We start from the raw sequence: 18,171 nt of genomic DNA, 5'->3' as shown, positions 1-18,171 counted from the left end.
ATTGATTCAGCAACTGTGGAGGGGCTAGCACCGACACCACATGGAACACAATCGAACACACGGGAGGCTGACAAGCTGCAGCCGCTTATACACATTACAATCCCCACACACACCATTCCAGCCAACAAGATGGCACTGGTTGTGCTGGAGCACGCCCTTACAGCTGATGGGTCATCTGGGGGGTTACGTGGGGGACACCTATACGACCTGTGGCCCTAATTTCACAGTGGGCTGTGAGCGGTGTGTGCAGCTGCATGGCTGCCATGTCGGATGCGGCAATGGTGCTCCCTGCCGCTGTCGAGGTGACGGAGAATTGCGAATTGGCATCAAATCGGCGCCCGCTGCGATTTTAGCATCGGTACCTATTCTCCGGCCAATCGTGTTTTGCGATTTTGCCGTAAGCCAATGGAGAATCCCGTCCTTTCTCCCTCCTCTTTTGCACCTGCTTACATGTGCCTCCAGCACCCCATCAGAAGGCTTGGGAGCTCTTCCTCTTACTTACTACTTCATTTGGTGTGCTTCTTTTTATAGCTTTTGCAAAATAAGTGCAGTTTCACTCTAAGAAGGGCAGTGTCATGATATGCAAACATGCAACCAATGAACACTCAGAATAGGACACAACCAATGGGCAGTCAGGACACTCAGAGGTGGCATCACCACAAGGGGGCATGACATAAACACTATAAAAGGGATGAGGCACTCACACCCTGCCTCTTTCCACAGACAAACATCTAGAGAGTTTGACAGTGTTGATCAGCAGCATCACACCCCAGCACGTGGCTTAGAGCAAGCTGGTACAGTTCGACTGAGTTACTACAGTTAGATTAGCAGAGAGTCAAACTCATTTGAGAACTGTGTTAATAGTTCAATAAACACGTTGAACTCATTTCAGAGTCTGGAGCATCCTTTAGTTAAGACTGCATTAAGTAGCAGCCTGTGTTACTCGAAGCAGCATAACACAACAGGCAGGGCTGCTACAACTGCAGGCTATTTGGCCGCTCATTGTGCATTCAACCAGCCAGCAATGCATTTTGTGTGGGGCTCCAGCGCAATAGGCGCAGAGTAATTGTAAATAATCCCTGTGCCTGAAAACAGTTATACTTAAATCTTTTCCCTTAAATTCTATAAAAATATTATACTAAAAAATGCCCGTTGGTATAAAAAGATTTTGGGTGTTTTTGAAATTGGACGATATGTCCACATGAAAGAATTAAATTACCAAAGCCCTTTTTGTTTATTAAACCCGTTCCTTTATCAGATGATGTGCACTTAGTACTTTCATGGAATGACCATCCATTTTGTTTTATCTTCCAGGGGAGATTGATGTCCTCTTTGACCTCTGAAAACAACACTGTGAAATTTGGGGCATCAATATAACATTGCAACATGCATCATTTCAGTGCTGACAATCTACAATCTGTAAATGACATTTTGACAGTCGCAGCTGTACAGCAACCTAAATGGTTGCACTGAATATCTAAAGCTGTTTTAATACATTAATAAAGGGCTTATATTATTGCGTGGTTGGATTGGAGTAGTCTCAATAATTCTCGAAGTCTGTTAGCTGCAAACTCAAACTTTATTGCAGCATATTTACAGTTATACGAACGTTTCTTTACGTCAGCTTCTTTCCATGCTGTTTTCTCCTAGACTCTCCCAGATCACATAAGTATATGTCACTTCCTTCTTTGGCATCACAGACTATTACAGTGAACTCTGTATGGGGCTTAATCTAACATACTCCATTGTACTACACCTCCCCCAAAGTCTGTGATCAGACTTTAATGTTCTTTAACATTGCTGGAAACTCAATGCTTCAGTCTCCTAGTCAATCTGAGCATTTCAGTGATTTGAAGTCTCATAGGAAATGTAGCCTCTCTTAGATAAGTATTGTTTTTTGTTCTCTCTCCACGTTCTCTTATTATTCTCTCTTCTTTTTCCTCTTTCTTTTGACATTCTCACCTTCTCTTACACCAATTAGCATCATGGTGTCTTGACTATGTTACTGTACCTCTTTCTCCTATTATTTGTGGGGAACAAAGCATTCTGATTCCGGATGTTGAACAGAATTTGAACTAGTAAATGGTTCAGGATCAGCTGCTTCATTGTCTTCATTCATTTCTGATGGTGGCGACCTGTCCGGTCTCTGTTTTTCACTCTATTGCTCAACTGCAGTAAAAGCACTTCTGTCTCTTCTAACCATGCCCAGTTCCATCTGGACAATGCAAAATCTCCGGTCTGATGATTTCTTCATTATTTCTCCAAATCCTGATTGATTTCTGATCCAAACCTGTTCTCCCTGTCAAAGACCTTATAACGCACTTGCTCTGTGATGGCTATCAAAGTGTTTCATCTGTTTACTTTGGTAAATTTCCTCTCTTTCTCCTAATGTTTCGAAGGGCAGGATTTTCCAGCCCTTCCTGCTGACGCTATCTCCCAATCCCACCAAAGGCGACCTCCCTGGCGGGTTCCCCGGCGGCACTATTGGCGAGTCACGCAAAATGCGTAGATATCTGGGATCTTCCAGGCCCGCTGGCGGCCAATGCGACAACAAGCATGGGGGGCAGCCAGAAGATCCTGACCAAAATCTGTGTTTTTGACCTGCCGCATCAAAGTATTTGCAAGGGTAGAGATCTGTGTCTACAGTCTTCTCATGAGTAACACACTTGGAGCTAATCCATTCTGCAAGGGTCGATAACTCAACAACACTAGTTGAAAATCTAAGTTTTGCTTCAGGAATGTCTTTCAGTTCTGACACCTTTCTCTGCTTCTCCATTAGCCGAAGAAACCTCGGTGAACTTGTGTTAAAAATCAAAATAATTCTGCAAGCTCTTGAAACCATGGCTGGGATTGTCCATTTGGCAGACTAAATGTTCCCGCCAGGACTGAATAGTGTGCAAGTCGCAATTCCGTTGGGGGCCCTATTGTCCTCTTTGACCAGGAGCCTTGCACACACAAGCCACCAGTTACAGACCTCCCAATAGACCTCGCCTCCCAGCTTCTCACCGTATCCGTTCTGTATGCCCTCGGATAAGTCAGCACATAACAGACGAGAGCAGCAGAAGACCAGAGCTCAGAGCTGGGATCCTGAACACCGTGTCCAAACCTCTGCGGAGGAGGGGGCAATGTAGCGAGGGGACGAGGTCGAGAAAAGGGCAGTGGCTGACATGGAGGTCGGCATGTGGCAAACAGGTGAGGGCCCAATGTAAAGCTGAGCCCCTAGACCAAGTGAGTCACCCCTCTTCCACAGACCAGTCCATTCCAAGGTCTTATCATGTCTTTTGCCTTTTGTCTTGCAGGAGCACCATTAGTCAAGGTCAGGCCGTCTGGGGTCGCTGCCCCCCAGCCACATTCCCAGCATACCCTGGAACACCACTCTGGGGAAGACACTGCCTTCTCATCACGCTGTCGTTTGCACCCTTGGCCATCACAGCGACTATCACCTCGGTGGAGTATTTTAGTGAAAAGGCTCCTGGGTCATCTTCTGGTGCGCATGTCACACATGCTGCAGCACATCAGGTGGAGGCAGGGTCTCCTGAGGGAGCAGGCGGTCGGGGGCTGCCCAGTCCCAGCGAACAACGACCTAGGCATCGCACTTCTAGAAATTATGATCCCATCATTGCAGAGATGCAGACACAGAGCCAGGAATTACAGGAGGGGGAGTCAGCAACTTTCCAGCCCCCTACAGGTGCAGCTGGAGGAGTCCAACCATTTTCAGGTGCAGGAGATGGTACCCAGTCCAACACCTCCTCTCCACCACTGTATCCAGTGGAAGGTCTAGGGCAAGAAGTTAGAGCCATGGGTCAAGGCATGCAAGGCTTGGTGCACACTGTGCGGTCATTGAGGCTCAGGACAGGGGAGCCCGGTCACAGGCAGACATGTTCCGGGCTCACATGGACATTGGTGCGGCACTCCAGAGCTTGGCCCAGTCACAAAGGGTCATGGCTGAGGGCATTGAGAGTATTGACCAGGTGCTGATTGACCTTAGTCAGTCACAGAGGGACATGTCACAGTTACGGAGGGAAATGATCAAGGCAGTGAGGGACATGTCACACTCACTGAGGGACATGTCCCAATCTCAGTGCTCCATGGTTGAGTGCATCGAGACCATGGATCAGACAAGGGAGGGTCTCCAGGACAGGAGATGGATGGCGACGGTGGAGCCTCCAGAGCTCACTCCAACCTCAACTCCATCCTAGCCCGGGAGCCATGAAAGTACCTTGAAGAAGGGGGATGTGATGGGACCCAAGCCTGTGTCTCCCGCAGGGGAATTGCTCGAACACTTCAGTCCTTTGAACCCCCCCCCCCACCTGACACTGGCGCATCTCATGGGCAGAGGGCAGAACAGGCTGACACATTGTCCCACATTTGGGGCAGCACGGTAGCATTGTGGATAGCACAATTGCTTCACAGCTCCAGGGTCCCAGGTTCGATTCCGGCTTGGGTCACTGTCTGTGCGGAGTCTGCACATCCTCCCTGTGTGTGCGTGGGTTTCCTCCGGGTGCTCCGGTTTCCTCCCACAGTGCAAAGATGGCAGGTTAGGTGGATTGGCCATGATAAATTGCCCTTCGTGTCCAAAATTGCCCTTAGTGTTGGGTGGGGTTACTGGGTTATGGGGATAGGGTAGAGGTGTTGACCTTGGGTAGGGTGCTCTTTCCAAGAGCCGGTACAGACTCGATGGGCCGAATGGCCTCCTTCTGCACTGTAAATTCTATGATCTATGATTGTCACCTGTGACACCCAAAGGTCAGCAGGGCCCATACTGGCCCAGGCCTTACAGAGGACGACTGCCAAGGGCATCACAGATCAGAGGGCGAAACATGCAGCAGGCCACCTCCACTTCCGATGTGCTATCTGGGGTTATACTTAGAAGAGGCTGTAGGCTGTAGGCCAGCAGCCACATTCTGTAACTGAGCTGCTGGTACACAGTCTTCCAGTCTCTTGACCAGGACATCCATGAGTATTTTTGCATCTACGATAAGCAGTGAAATGGGTCTGTATGATCCGCATTCCATCGGATGCTTAATAAAGCCTTTGATTGACTTCATCTGCTTAATAAAGTCTGCGTAATAAAGCCTTTGATTGACTTCATCTCTTCTCGTCTCGTGAGTAATTGATTGTGCTACAATTTTTAAGCAGACTTAAAAAGACTATGGAGCTCCGGATCGCCCCGGAGTGTCTGCGAATCAGCCCCCATGCAGCAAACTCAGCGGCCGTATTTAAACACTGGCTAGCGTGCTTCGAGGGATACCTCCGAACGGCCCCCAGCCGGATCACAGAAGACCAGAAAATGCAGGTCCTGCATTCCAGGGTGAGCCCGGAGATCTACACGCTCATCAAAGACGTGGAGGATTTCCCGACGGCGCTCACCATGCTGAAAGGAGTCTACATTCAGTCCGTAAACCAAGTCTACGCACGCTACCAACTTGCGATGAGACGGCAAATCCCCGGAGAATCGCTGGACGGGTTCTACAGCGCGCTGCTAATATTGGGAAGGAACTGCAACTGCCCATCGGTGAGCGCAAACGAACATACGGAGCTCCTAATCAGGGATGCTTTTGTGGCAGGTATGACCTCATCCCAAATCCGCCAGCGACTGCTGGAGAGAGACTCACTAGGGCTCACAGAGGCACGGGCCCTTGCGGCCTCCCTCGATGTGGCCTCACAAAATGCCCGCGCTTACGGCCCCGACCGCGCGGCAGCCCCTTGGGCTCCGTGGACCCCCGCTGCGACCGACTCCCTGGCACCCCCCATTCCCCCGCAAGCCTGCGTGGCCAGAGCACCAGACCACCCGGGGGGGGGCACCGCTGCTATTTCTGCGGGCAGTCGAAACACCCCCGACAGCGCTGCCCGGCCCGCTCGGCCATCTGTAAAAGTTGCGGCAAGAAGGGCATTATTTGGCGGTGTGCCAGTCCCGGGGGGTCGCCGCAATCTTGTGACCCCCCCGGGGAGAACGGGGACAGCAGACTCAACCCCCCCCCCAGCGATCCATGTGCGGCCAACGGGCGCCGCCATTTTGGGTCCCGGACTCCACGCGGGGAGGATGGGCGCTGCCATCTTGTGACCCTCCAGACACGTGCGATCCATGGGCGTGGCCATTTTGTCCGCCCCGACCGCGTGCGATCCATGGACGCCGCCATCTTGGCTAACAGCCAAGGACCCCAGCATGGACGGCTCCACGGGGTCTGAAGAAAACGCCCCGATGCAGCAACCACGACTGGCTTTGGTGACCCTGGGCCAGTCGCGGCACCGGACGCTCCAAACGGCAACAACGATGGTGCTGGTTAACGGGTACAAAACGCCATGCCTGATCGACTCTGGGAGCACGGAAAGTTTTATCCATCTGGATACGGTAAGACGCTGTTTTCTTTCAATCCATCCGAGTACCCAAAAGATTTTCCTGGCAGCGGGATCCCACTCCGCAGAAATCAACGGTGCAAGGGAGAGAGTTTGAGAATTATCGACTTTATGTCCTCCCCCACCTCTGCGCTCCCACTCTCCTAAGGTTAGATTTCCAATGTAACCTCCAGAGCCTAACGTTCCAATTCGGCGGCCCAATACCCCCACTCACTATCTGCAGCCTCGCGACCCTCAAGGTTGAACTGCCTTCCTTGTTTGCGAACCTCACCCCGGATTGCAAACCCGTTGCCACTAGGAGCAGACGGTACAGCGCCCAGGACCTAACGTTTATCCGGTGTGAAGTCCAGCAGCTGCTGAAGGAAGGCATAATCCAGGCCAGCAATAGTCCCTGGAGAGCCCAGGTGGTAGTTGTAAAGACCGGGGAGAAGCAGAGGATGGTCGTAGACTATAGTCTCCGGTGCTGGAGAATTCGGCAACCGGCGGGGGCGGGATTCACGCCTGCCCCCGGCGATTCTCCGACCCGGCGGGGGGTCGGAGAATCTCGCCCGAGATCTTGTACCGTCGAGCCGTCCGATGCCCTATCCCACGGCACATGTGCCAACACACAAGTAGACCGCCTCCAAGCCCTCCACGAGGACCTCTGCCACCCACGGGTCACTCGATCCTACCACTTTGTGAAGACCCGCAACCTCCCCTATTCTGTTGAGGAGGTCCGAACAGCCACCAGGAACTGCCAAATCTGCGCAGAGTGCAAGCCGCACTTTTTCAGGCCAGATAGAGCGCACCTGATAAAGGCTTCCCGACCCTTTGAGCGCCTCAGTCTGGATTTCAAAGGCCCCCTCCCCTCCACCGACCGCAACACGTACTTCCTAAACGTGGTGGACGAATACTCCCGTTTCCCTTTCGCCATCCCCTGTCCCGACATGACCGCGGCCACAGTCATTAAAGCCCTCTGCACCATTTTTACACTGTTCGGTTTCCCCGCATACATCCATAGCGATTGAGGGTCCTCCTTCATGAGCGATGAACTGCGTCAATTCCTGCTCAGCAAGGGCATCGCCTCGAGCAGGACGACCAGTTACAACCCCCGGGGAAAAGGTCAGGTAGAGAGGGAGAATGGTACGGTCTGCAAGACCGTCCTACTGGCCCTACGGTCCAGACGTCTCCCAGTTTCCCGTTGGCAGGAAGTCCTCCCGGATGCCCTCCGCTCCATCCGGTCGCTGCTGTGTACCACAACTAATCAAACGCCTGGGGACTTCCGGTGACGGCGGGCGGGTGGCGGCCAAACAATGGAGGGCTCCCGTTCGAGAATGGCATTTTCGGGGCTTTAAGCCTGGTCCCAGGGTCCACGGAGGCGGCAGAAGCAGGGAGAAGGCACGGAAGAGCACAGTGAAGACACAGGAGGAAAAAAAAACCCAAAGAAAAATGTCGAGGGTGAGCAAGAAAACGGCCGAAAAAAAACAGCTGAAGGTCCGTCGGGGAGTGTGTAGCGCACAAAGACTCCCAAGAGATGAATAGAGGTGAAGTCGATGAGGCTTTATTAAGCGTGACTCGTTCCCCGCAGTTCAGCAACAGACTGGAGCTGCGGGGAGAATTCCTGGTTCTTATACTCCGCCTTCAGGGCGGAGCTAGAGATCAACAGCCAACCAGGACCCGGGATCTGTCAGCCAATGACATCACGGCTTCACAGTCCCACATGACCCCTAATGCATACTACCACATTCACCCCTTGTTAAAAATGAACCCGGCGGGGTGGTGCTTCGCATGGTGGTAGGGGTTTACAAGGCTGGTCCTGGGAGGAAAAAAACTTTTGCATGTCATTACAGTGCCCTACACTGGGCTATGTACAGGGTTTTTTGTTTTGAACTATTTACAGTATTCGTAAGAGGGAAAAGGAAAAAAAAACATTCTCGTTAAAGTCCACAACATTCTAGTGTTACACCGATGCCACGAGCCGGGCGGGCGGTCTGGTCGTCCTTGTCGATCGCCTCAGCTCCAGTGCTGGTGGTGCTTGTTCCAGTGTTGTCGCCTCCGGGAGCTTTACGGTTTCTGCTTCAGCTTCACTTTTGGTCGGACCTGGGAGGAGGACCGATCCTCCCGGGAAGGGGGCTGTCGCGGAGTGCGCCGGTGACAGGCAGGGGGTGATTGGTGTCGAGGGGGTGTGTGTGTTGCCGGCGGGCGCCAGATCTCGCAGGGAGACCGTGTCCTGTCGGCCGTCGGGGTACTCCACGTAGGCGTACTGCGGGTTCGCGTGGAGGCGGTGAACCCTCTCGACCAACGGGTCCGACTTGTGCGACCGCACATGTTTCCGGAGCAAGATGGGTCCTGGGGCCGCCAGCCAGGTCGGCAGCGACGTTCCAGAGGAGGACTTCCGTGTCGGGGTGGATGAAGCTTTCTGTGCTCCCGGAGTCGACCAGGCATGGTGTCTCGTGTCCGTTGATCAGCACCGTTGTTGTCGTCGTCTGGAGCGTCCGGGGCCATGCTTGGTCCAGCGTCATTGAGGCCAGACGTGGTCGTAGTGCTTCAGCGTCTTCCTCGAACCCCGTGGAGCCGTCGATGCTGGGGTCCATTGTTGCCGCCCAAGATAGCGGCGGGGGTGAACAAAATGGCCGCCCCCATGCATCGCACATGGCTGGGGGGGTCACAAGATAGTGGCGGGGGTGGACAAAATGGCCGCCCCCATGCGTCGCGCAGGGCTGGGGGGTCCCAAGATGGCGGCGCCCCTCCTCCCCTCGTGGTGGCCGGGATCCAAAATGGCGGCGCCTGCGGGTCGCACATGGGGCGCTGGGGGGTTGGGGAGCGTTTGGAACGCGCAGGACTCCTTCTTCTCCGGGGACAGCGGCGACCCCCCCCCGGGACCGGTACACAGCCGCGAAATGGCCCTTTTTCCCGCAGCTCTTGCAAATCGCTGCGCGGGCCGGGCAGCGCTGCCGGGGGTGTTTTGCCTGGCCGCCGAAATAGCAGCGGGCTCCCCCGGGATGACTTGGCGTCTGAAACGCGCAAGCCTGTGGGGGGGGGGGGGTTTGTCGCGACGGGGGTCCACGGAGCCCAAGGGCTGCCGCGCGGTCGGGGCCGTAGGCGCGGGCGTTTCGCGCGGCCACATCTAGTGAGGCTGCAAGGGCCCGTGCCTCTGAGAGTCCTAGCGACTCTTTTTCTAAAAGTCTTTGGCGGATTTGGGGAGAGTTCATACCAGCCACAAATGCATCGCGAATTAACAGGTCCGTGTGTTCAATCGCGTTTACCGGCGGGCAGCTGCAGGCCCGTCCCAAAATTAGCAGCGCGGCGTAGAATTTGTCTAGCGATTCTCCGGGACTTTGCTGTCTCGTTGCGAGTTGGTAGCGTGCGTAGATCTGGCTCACTGGGCGAACATAGATGCTCTTTAGTGCTGCGAACGCCGTCTGGAAATCCTCTGCGTCTTCTATGAGAGGGTAAATTTCCGGGCTTACCCTCGAATGCAGGACCTGTAGTTTCTGGTCTTCTGTGACCCGGCCGGTGGCCGTTCGGAGGTAGGCTTCGAAACAAGTCTGCCAGTGTTTAAAAACTGCTGCTGAGTTCACTGCGTGGGGGCTGAATCTCAGGCATTCCGGGACGATCCTGAGCTCCATAGTCCTTTAAGCACGCTTAATAAATTGTAGCGCACAAAGACTCTCGAGAGACGAATAGAGGTGAAGTCGATGAGGCTTTATTAAGCGTGACTCGTTCCCCGCAGTTCAGCAACAGACTGGAGCTGCGGGGAGAATTCCTGGTTCTTATACTCCGCCTTCAGGGCGGAGCTAGAGATCAACAGCCAACCAGGACCCGGGATCTGTCAGCCAATGACATCACGGCTTCACAGTCCCACATGACCCCTAATGCATACTACCACAGAGTGGAAAGGTCACCGCGGGTCACCAAGGAAAATGGAGGCTGGAGCACCAGGGAAGGCCGCACTGCTTACGGCTGAAGAAATAACTAAGGTGATGGCTGCGGAATTCGAAAAGCAATTGGCGCAGATTGCGAAATGCATGGAGACGGTGAGGAAGGAGATGAGGGAGGTTTTGAGTGTGCTGGTGGAGGAGGCGGTTTCCCCGGTGAGGACGGAGGTGGCGAGCGCAGTGGCGAAGGTGCGAGAGCAAGGGGAGGCGCTGAAGGAAGTGGAGGAGACGTTATTGCAGCACGGTGATCAACTTGCCTCGATGGGGAAAGAGATGCGGAAGGTGATGGACACAAACAAGGATCTGCGAGGAAAAATGGAAGACCTGATATGAACTGGATCGGGCTCATCGGTCGTGGAGGCCTATACCAAAGGCGAGTGAGCCGCCAAGGGTAGTGACTCTGTGCTTCCATAGGTACAGTGTGAAGGAGAAGGTCCTGAGCTGGGCCAAGCAGAAGCGGGTGGTGCAGTGGGCTGGAGCTGGTATACGTGTATACCAGGACTTTACGGTGGAGCTGGCGAGGAGGCGGGCTGCCTTCAACCGGGTGAAGAGGGCACTGTACATTAGCAAGGTGCAGTGCGGCATTGTATATCCAGTGAAGCTGAGGGTGACTTACAAGCTCAGGGACTTTTATTTTGGAACGGCGGAAGCAGCGGAGGAGTTTGCGGAAGCAGAAGGACTGTGGCAGAACTGACAAATTGAGGAATGGCCATGTGCCGATGTAACCTAATGACTGTATTTTCTTCTTTTTTATGTATTTTCTTCTTTTTTGTATCACTGCGCGTGGGTGTAGAGGCGAAAGGAGCCCATGTGGTATATATTTGGACAAGGGAAGGGACGGGACTTTCACTCGAAATGAGGGTTCTTTGGGGTGTAGGTGGATATGCGGGGTTTGTGTGCTAAAAGGGGATCTTTGGGCTTTCCTAGGGCCGGGCAAGTGGGAAAGGGACCCAGGCAGGGGCCTCCACGTTGGCCGGTTTAAGCCGGCCAGTGAACGGGAGTGAGATGGGGGGAGGGACTGCGGCCATCGGAGTCTGGCAGAATAGGGTCCGAGTGGTCTAGCCGGGGTGGAAAGTTGGGGGGAAGGAACCGAGGTTGGGAGGAGGAGTTTTACAAGAGGCAGTGGACGGGAGGACCTGGAGACCTGGGGTGCGTGGGTGGGGCAGAGCTGTGTAAGATTAAGGGTGACTACGGGTAATCCCTGATTCCTTTTTGTCATTTGTTTATGTAAACATGCGGGTTGAGGTTTGGGGGGGTTGGTGGGTAGATGGGATCGTTGTTATTATGGGGATTGACATATCTTACTGATTATTGTTTATTGTTGATGGATGTAAATGTGGGAAAAAATGTGAAAAAGGAGAATACATTTTAAAAAAAAAACTAATCAAACGCCTCACGAGCGCCTCCTTGTCTTCCCTAGGAAGTACTCCTCCGGAATGTCACTTCCGATCTGGCTGGCAGCCCCAGGACACATCTTGCTCCGAAAGCATGTGCGGGCGCACAAATCAGACCCATTGGTTGAGAGGGTTCATCTTCTCCATGCAAACCCCCAATACGCCAACGTGGCATACCCCGACGGCTGACAGGACACGGTCTCCCTGCGGGACCTGGCGCCCACCGGAACCACACACACCCCCCAACACCAATCACCCCCTCCCTCCCGCCGGTGCACCCCACAGCCGCTCCCTTCCCGGGTGGATCGGTCCTCCTCCCGTGCCCGCCCAGGAGTAGTGAAACAGGAACAAACAGCGCGACACTCCCAGAGACGACAGTGCCCGAACCAGCACCTGCACCACCACTGGGGCTGAGACGATCGACAAGGACGACCAGGGCACCCACTCGACTCGTGGAATCCGCGTGACAAAGCAAAACCTGTAAATAATTCAATAGCCCAGTAAAGCGGCAGTGTCAATAGTTCACCGTTCAGATCGATGCATAGCACTGTGTTAAGATAATTCCAGTACCAGCTTTGTAAACCCCTATCACCATGCGACCCACCACCCCGCCGGGTTCTTTTTTAACAAGGGGTGAATGTGGTGGTATGTATTAGGGGTAGTACGGTACCTGTGATGCCGAGAGGCTATTGGTAGACAGACACTGGGCCCTGATTGGATCTGCCGACTGCTGGATCCACCCAGTAAGGCGGAGTATAAGAACCCGGGTTCTCCCAGCAGCCGCATTCTGTAGCTGAGCTGCTGGGGAACAAGTCTGCTTAATAAAGCCTATGATTGACTTCATCTCTTCTCGTCTCGTGAGTAATTGATTGTACTACACATGCTTGGTTGACATTTTATGGTTCGGCGACCAGTCTGCCTCTGTTATCCTTTACCAAGGTTTTCTCCCTCATGGCTGCCTGCTTTCTCAGCTGGTGAGCCAACAGGCGGCTGACCTTCTCTCCGTGTTCATCAAAGGTCCCCTGTGTCTGGTTGAGTCGGTGCACTGCCTTCCTGGTGGATAGCAGGTTAAAGTCCATTTGTAGCTTTCTCCTCTCCGCCAGAAGCTCTACGGTTGGGGCCTCAGACTTTCTGTCGACCTCCAGGATGGAGTCGATTAGTTGTTGCCTGGCCGCCCGCTCTTCCCTATCCCTATATGTCTTGTAGGCTACAATCTCTCCCCTAATTACCACCTTCAGTGCCTCCCAAAACATGGTAGGTGAGACTTTCCCATTCTGGTTGATAGTGATCTCCTCGCCTCTGGCCACGGTCACCGTTCTCACCATGAGGTCGGGCACCTGCACTCCCGGGGTTTCCCTTTGTCCAGGGGGCACCCAACATAGCCACCAACTGTGTGTCCGCCACGTGGGTGCGCCCCTGCCCCCGGGGTTTCCTTTGTCCAGGGACCCTCCGAAGTGGCTGCTTGTGGTGCCATCCTGTCTCCTCAACCTGCACCTTACTGCTGAAGTCAATCTGAAAGCCATCCCTTTATTCCCCTTGTGTTCCCGCTTCCCTCCTCTGTCACTCATGCTACCCACTCACCCCACCCCCCTGTGTCTCCCCCTCCCAATCTCTCCCCCCCCCTTACCTTCCCCATCCCGGCCCCTGTGGCCCTGCCCCTGCCAGGCGCACTCTTCCTGCCGGGATGTGCACTGAGGCCCCTCTTGCTTTTATTCTTCCTTGTGCTAGCTTTCCCCGCTAGTGTGGTGGCCCCCCTCCAGGGGCTGATCTTACCCCTTTCTCTTGCTTGTTAGATATCTGTTCCCTCCATTTCTTCCACACCCTCTCCTGAGTACCGCTGCCCTTCCTTGTGGTCTGACATTTCTGTTCAAAGCGAGGCAATACAGTCCCGCGCAAACATAGTACGCGCCCATCATAGTTCTTTTTCCCCCTCTTTCCTCCTCCGCTTTGCCCTCAGCAATGCCTTGTCTGCTTTTTGTCCAGGCCATTTGTCCGAACAAACTCTTCCACCTCTGCTGGGATGTTGAGATAGTGTTCCTTGTATTAGAACATGACCCAGAATCTGGCTGGGAACAGCATTCCAACTCTCACTCTGCTCCTGTACAGGGCCGATTTTGCCTGCTTGAACTCGACCCTGCGCTTTGCCAGGTTTGCCCTAACGTCCTAGTATACTCGAATTCTATCTTCTCCCCAGCTGCTCGCCCTCGTCTGCCTTGCCCACCGCAGGATCCACTCATGATCCTGGTAACGTTGCAGTTTATAATTATTGCCCTTGGTTGCTCCCCTGCTTTGGGCTTCGGGCAGAGCGATCTGTGTGCCCTGTTGATCTCCGGCGGTTTGGGGAAGCTGTCTCTCCCAACTAGGTTTCCCAGTATCTTGGCCACAAAGTCCATTGGCTCCCTGCTCTCGATCCCCTCTGGCAGGCCCGCAATCCGGATATTCTGACGTCAGGACCTATTCTCCTGGTCCTCACCTTTCTCCTTTAAACTCCCCTGGGTCATCACCAACCTTTTGATTTTGGCCTCCGGAGCGACAATCCTATCACTCTGGTCCATCGCAGCCTTCTCCAGCTCAAGGATTGTCTTCCCCTGAGCCTCCAACTTCTTCCCCAGTCCATCGATCACCGTCTGTATGGTGACTAATGCCTGTCACTGCCACCTTGACCGCCACCTAGATTTTCACCTTTATCGCCTCTCACATCGCCATCAGTTCCTTCATCAGGAACGTCTTTCATCCATTTCCAGGTGGTGGTGGTGGTGGTGGTTGGGGGGGGGGGGCATTGTTTGGGTCATCGGTCTCCCTCTCTCCAGTGTGGCCAAGGACCCCTCACCCCGTGGGTCCGGCGACTCATCCACCCGCTGCTCGTGGCCTTTCCCTCCGCTTCTGCCATCCCTGTGGCCTCTCGAGCTCATTTGCTAGCATATTGTTTCTATCCTTTCCCTTTCTTAATTGCGGGTGAGATAAGTCCGAAGGTTTGGGCTACTTTCGACTAAAAGTGCCTCTTTGGTTGTGTTCTGGAGGAGAGCCACATGATATGTATCTGCGCAGAACATCACCGGAAGTCCATTTTATTAAACTCTTATCTACTGCTATCATTGGATGGACTTCTCTTTTCACAACTTTATTGAATTTTGTGAGATCAACACATAGGGCTGGATTCTCCGTTCTGGAGACTAAGTGCTCCGCCAGCGAAGACTTGCTACTGGTCTCTGCTGGCACTAGGAGTGGCGCACAGACGCGATTCCCTCTTCTTTACCATGCTAATATATGCATGGAACCCCCACAGCCCCACCATCAGACTCCCCCCATCAGAGACCCCTGCCTGACAGCTGATGAGCGGTAGGGTGCAAAACCACTGCATTTTCACTTACCCTTCTCTAAACTGTTTGAAACAGCAACTGTTACTAATGTTTGAGGCTTCCTCGAAAGCCAAGTACCCTTCAAAGAGCTTCAAATCCCTTGACAGTCCTTGAAAATCTTCCATTCAATTGCACACAGAAATACATTGCATTCGCCAGAGATTGATAGTTTTATTACTCCAGTGACAGGTGGTTGGTGGATTGTTGATATATCTTTCTCTTTACGTTTGAATGCATCTTAAGTTCCCTGCTTTGATGTTAACCACAATGTTAATAAATACTCTTGCTATGATTGACAGTTCCACACCACATCAAAAACAGCTATGTGCTTTCATTTCCTCTTTTTCACTCTTTCACTTTCAGAAATACCGGGTCTCTGATGGAGGTTCTGATGGTGGCTCTGATGGGGGAGTCTGACTAAGAACGGAGGGGTGGGGGGGAGGGGTCAGGCAGGATGTACGATATTTGCTTTGTAGAGTGCAGGGAGGCCTTCGATAGGACTTTGGAGGGAATCTCAGTTATGTAGGGCTGGAGGAGATTACAGAAACAGGGAACAGCAAGGCCAAGGAACAAGTTGAAAACGAGGATGAGAGTTGAGGTGTTGCTCAACTGGGAGGTCAGTGAACACAGGGATAACGAGCAAACATGACTTGTTGTGAGTTGAGACATGGGTAGCAGAATTTTTACCTCAAGTTTATGGAGAATTGGGATTGGAACACAGGTTAATATTGTGTCGGAATAATGAAATCAAGGGGTAACAGACTCATGGACGAGGATTTCAGCAGTAGATGAGCTGAGGCTAGTGCAGAGTTGGACAATACTATGGAAGTGGAAATAGGTGGTTCTGGTGGCAGCCTGTCTATATGATCAGAAGCTCGTCTAGTAACAGCTTTGACCTCAAGGTCGGACTTTTTTGTCTCTTGGGGTGGGGGACGAGGTAGTAGAAAACCGAGTGTCATAGCAGTGGGGCAATCCTGTTTTCTATTTTTTCCCCCCCATTTGCTTCAGTACCACCTTACCGGCATTGGGGTGGCATTGGGTGACCTACTCACCCATGGGCCAATTGAGGGCCGTAAGTTGCCAATTAATGGCAGTTTTGGGGTCTCCTTCCACTGCCCATGGGATTTTACCTATAGCAGGGAAGGCCAAAGCGTGGAAAGGAGGCAAGACTTCCTCTTTTAAGATGGTAGCCATGATGTGGAGATGCCGGCGTTGGACTGGGGTGAGCACAGTAAGAAGTCTTACAACACCAGGTTAAAGTCCAACAGGTTTGTTTCGATATCACTAGCTTTCGGAGCGCTGCTCCTTCCTCAGGGAAAGCTCCGAAAGCTAGTGATATCGAAACAAACCTGTTGGACTTTAACCTGGTGTTGTAAGACTTCTTACTGTCTTTTAAGATGAAGGAAGGACTGCTTTGAGTCAATTAGCAGCCCAACAGCCGTAAAATGAGTGCAGCCGGCCAAGCAAAGGCGAGCTTGCCATTGACTTTTCTGTTGGATTTGGGAAACCATCTGCTATCTGAAGTGTAAACTTCAGCCTCAAAGTTGCGATTAAGTGTGCAGAGACCCTCATCATCGATCCTACCAGCACTCCTAGTGGCTGTAACCCTCAGTGTTGCCCCTTCCCATGATGGCCAGTACCATCTTCCCCATGTTGTGTAGTAGCGCTGTCCTCCTCCAGTTTGGTTCTGCTGCCTCCTGTTATGTGCCACCTTCCTCTGCAAGAAAGAAGGAAATGTATCATTGATTATCCAGCAATATGTTTGAGTCATCTGGGTGTCATGGTTGAATAGTTGTTCGTGCAACATTGGTACCTGATTGAGCTAAAAGCGATGAATTCATTTGAAGAGTTGGGTATTGGTAGGTAAGCAATTGGGGTATACAGTATGCTGTATTGAGCAGTGGATGAGGCTTGTGCTGCAGTTGGTACTAAGGTTCATTTGAAGATTGAACTTGTACATCTTGGCTGATGCCCGATCATTAAATCTTGGAACTATATTCCTGCCATTTACCCACGTCACTACTGCCTCCTAAACATATGAGTGGAAGAACGTCTGCCACTCCCACCTTCTCTTCATAGTTTGAAACTGAGGCCTCCAGAACATTATCAGAAAACCTTGATGTTCACTCTCTCATGTATTCAGAAATCCTTTAAGTTGCAGTAACCACCTACAATATTGGGCCCCAAGCCAATGAACAGCGCAGATCGCACCGGCTGCACAAAGGATTCATAGAAATTGGCAGGCAGAACCAATTTGACCCGCTGCCTGTGCTGCAATGAACAGGCATCAGGTTATTTCCAGGTGGTGGTCCTCATGCCTGTTTTGGGGGCTTGTCCAATTTAACCTTCAAAAATGTGAACAAGGTTGAAAATACAAATGGGTCACAGTTATCTTAGTTTATCTCAAAAGGCCAAATGAAAATACGCTATTACATTTTAAGGAAGTATATCATTACTTTGATGTTTTAGTTGCAAAACACCGAACATTTTGATTCTACAAACAACATTAAAACCACTGCATGTGGGTGGACTAGGAAGGCAGCAGCTGCATGTTCCTGCCCACATACAATTTGTTTCTATTTTCCAGACCATATGTGATACATTGAGAGGCATAATAATGAATCAATCCATCTCACAGTCTAAATAATTTGGTGAGATTGGCTGCTGAATTAGATTGAATCGATAATTATTCAGAATAAATGAGAAATTAATTTAGGCATATGCAAATGAGCCCATGGAGCAACTGCACATCGCAAAACATTTCTTAAATGGTAATCTTGCTCAGGGAGGAGCTAGGATGAAAATATGTTCCTGGGGCTAAGCAGAGGGAGCTTCAATGTGCGTTGGCTGTGATATAGCTGATCTTGAGGTGCTTGTTACTGACACTGGCTGCCTGAAATGGAGTTTTATTCCCTACCACAAACATCTTCTACCTTGATGAGCACAAAAATTAACAGAAAGGTACAAAACGTTCAAAAATAAGGCATACGGTTAATTAGAAAGGCTAATTTTATCTCATCAAAATTGCAGTCTTGATCGATCACTGCTATGTTTAAAAAAAAAGTATCTTGGTGTCTATTATGAAGAATGAGCCGCAAGATTCGCTTGCAGGTAAAGCTCACATAAGAGTGCCCAGCAAGCAAA

At 52.0% G+C, this 18,171-nt stretch overlaps 1 protein-coding gene across 1 annotated transcript in view; it reads right to left on the bottom strand.

Annotated features, from left to right (window-relative positions):
* Positions 1–16,744, bottom strand: part of wdr19 (WD repeat domain 19) — a 247,311-nt gene extending 230,567 nt beyond the window's left edge. Inside the window, exon 1 of the mRNA XM_072496582.1 lies at positions 16,612–16,744. The gene's annotated coding sequence lies outside the window, so the exon portion shown is untranslated. The remainder of the gene's footprint in view (positions 1–16,611) is intronic.
* Between the last annotated feature and the right edge of the window lie 1,427 nt (positions 16,745–18,171).

The sequence above is a fragment of the Scyliorhinus torazame genome, chromosome 3, assembly GCF_047496885.1.
Source record: "Scyliorhinus torazame isolate Kashiwa2021f chromosome 3, sScyTor2.1, whole genome shotgun sequence".
Lineage (NCBI taxonomy): Eukaryota > Metazoa > Chordata > Chondrichthyes > Carcharhiniformes > Scyliorhinidae > Scyliorhinus > Scyliorhinus torazame.
Note: the sequence above shows the minus strand (reverse complement) of the source record. Positions and strands in the feature narration are given on the sequence as shown.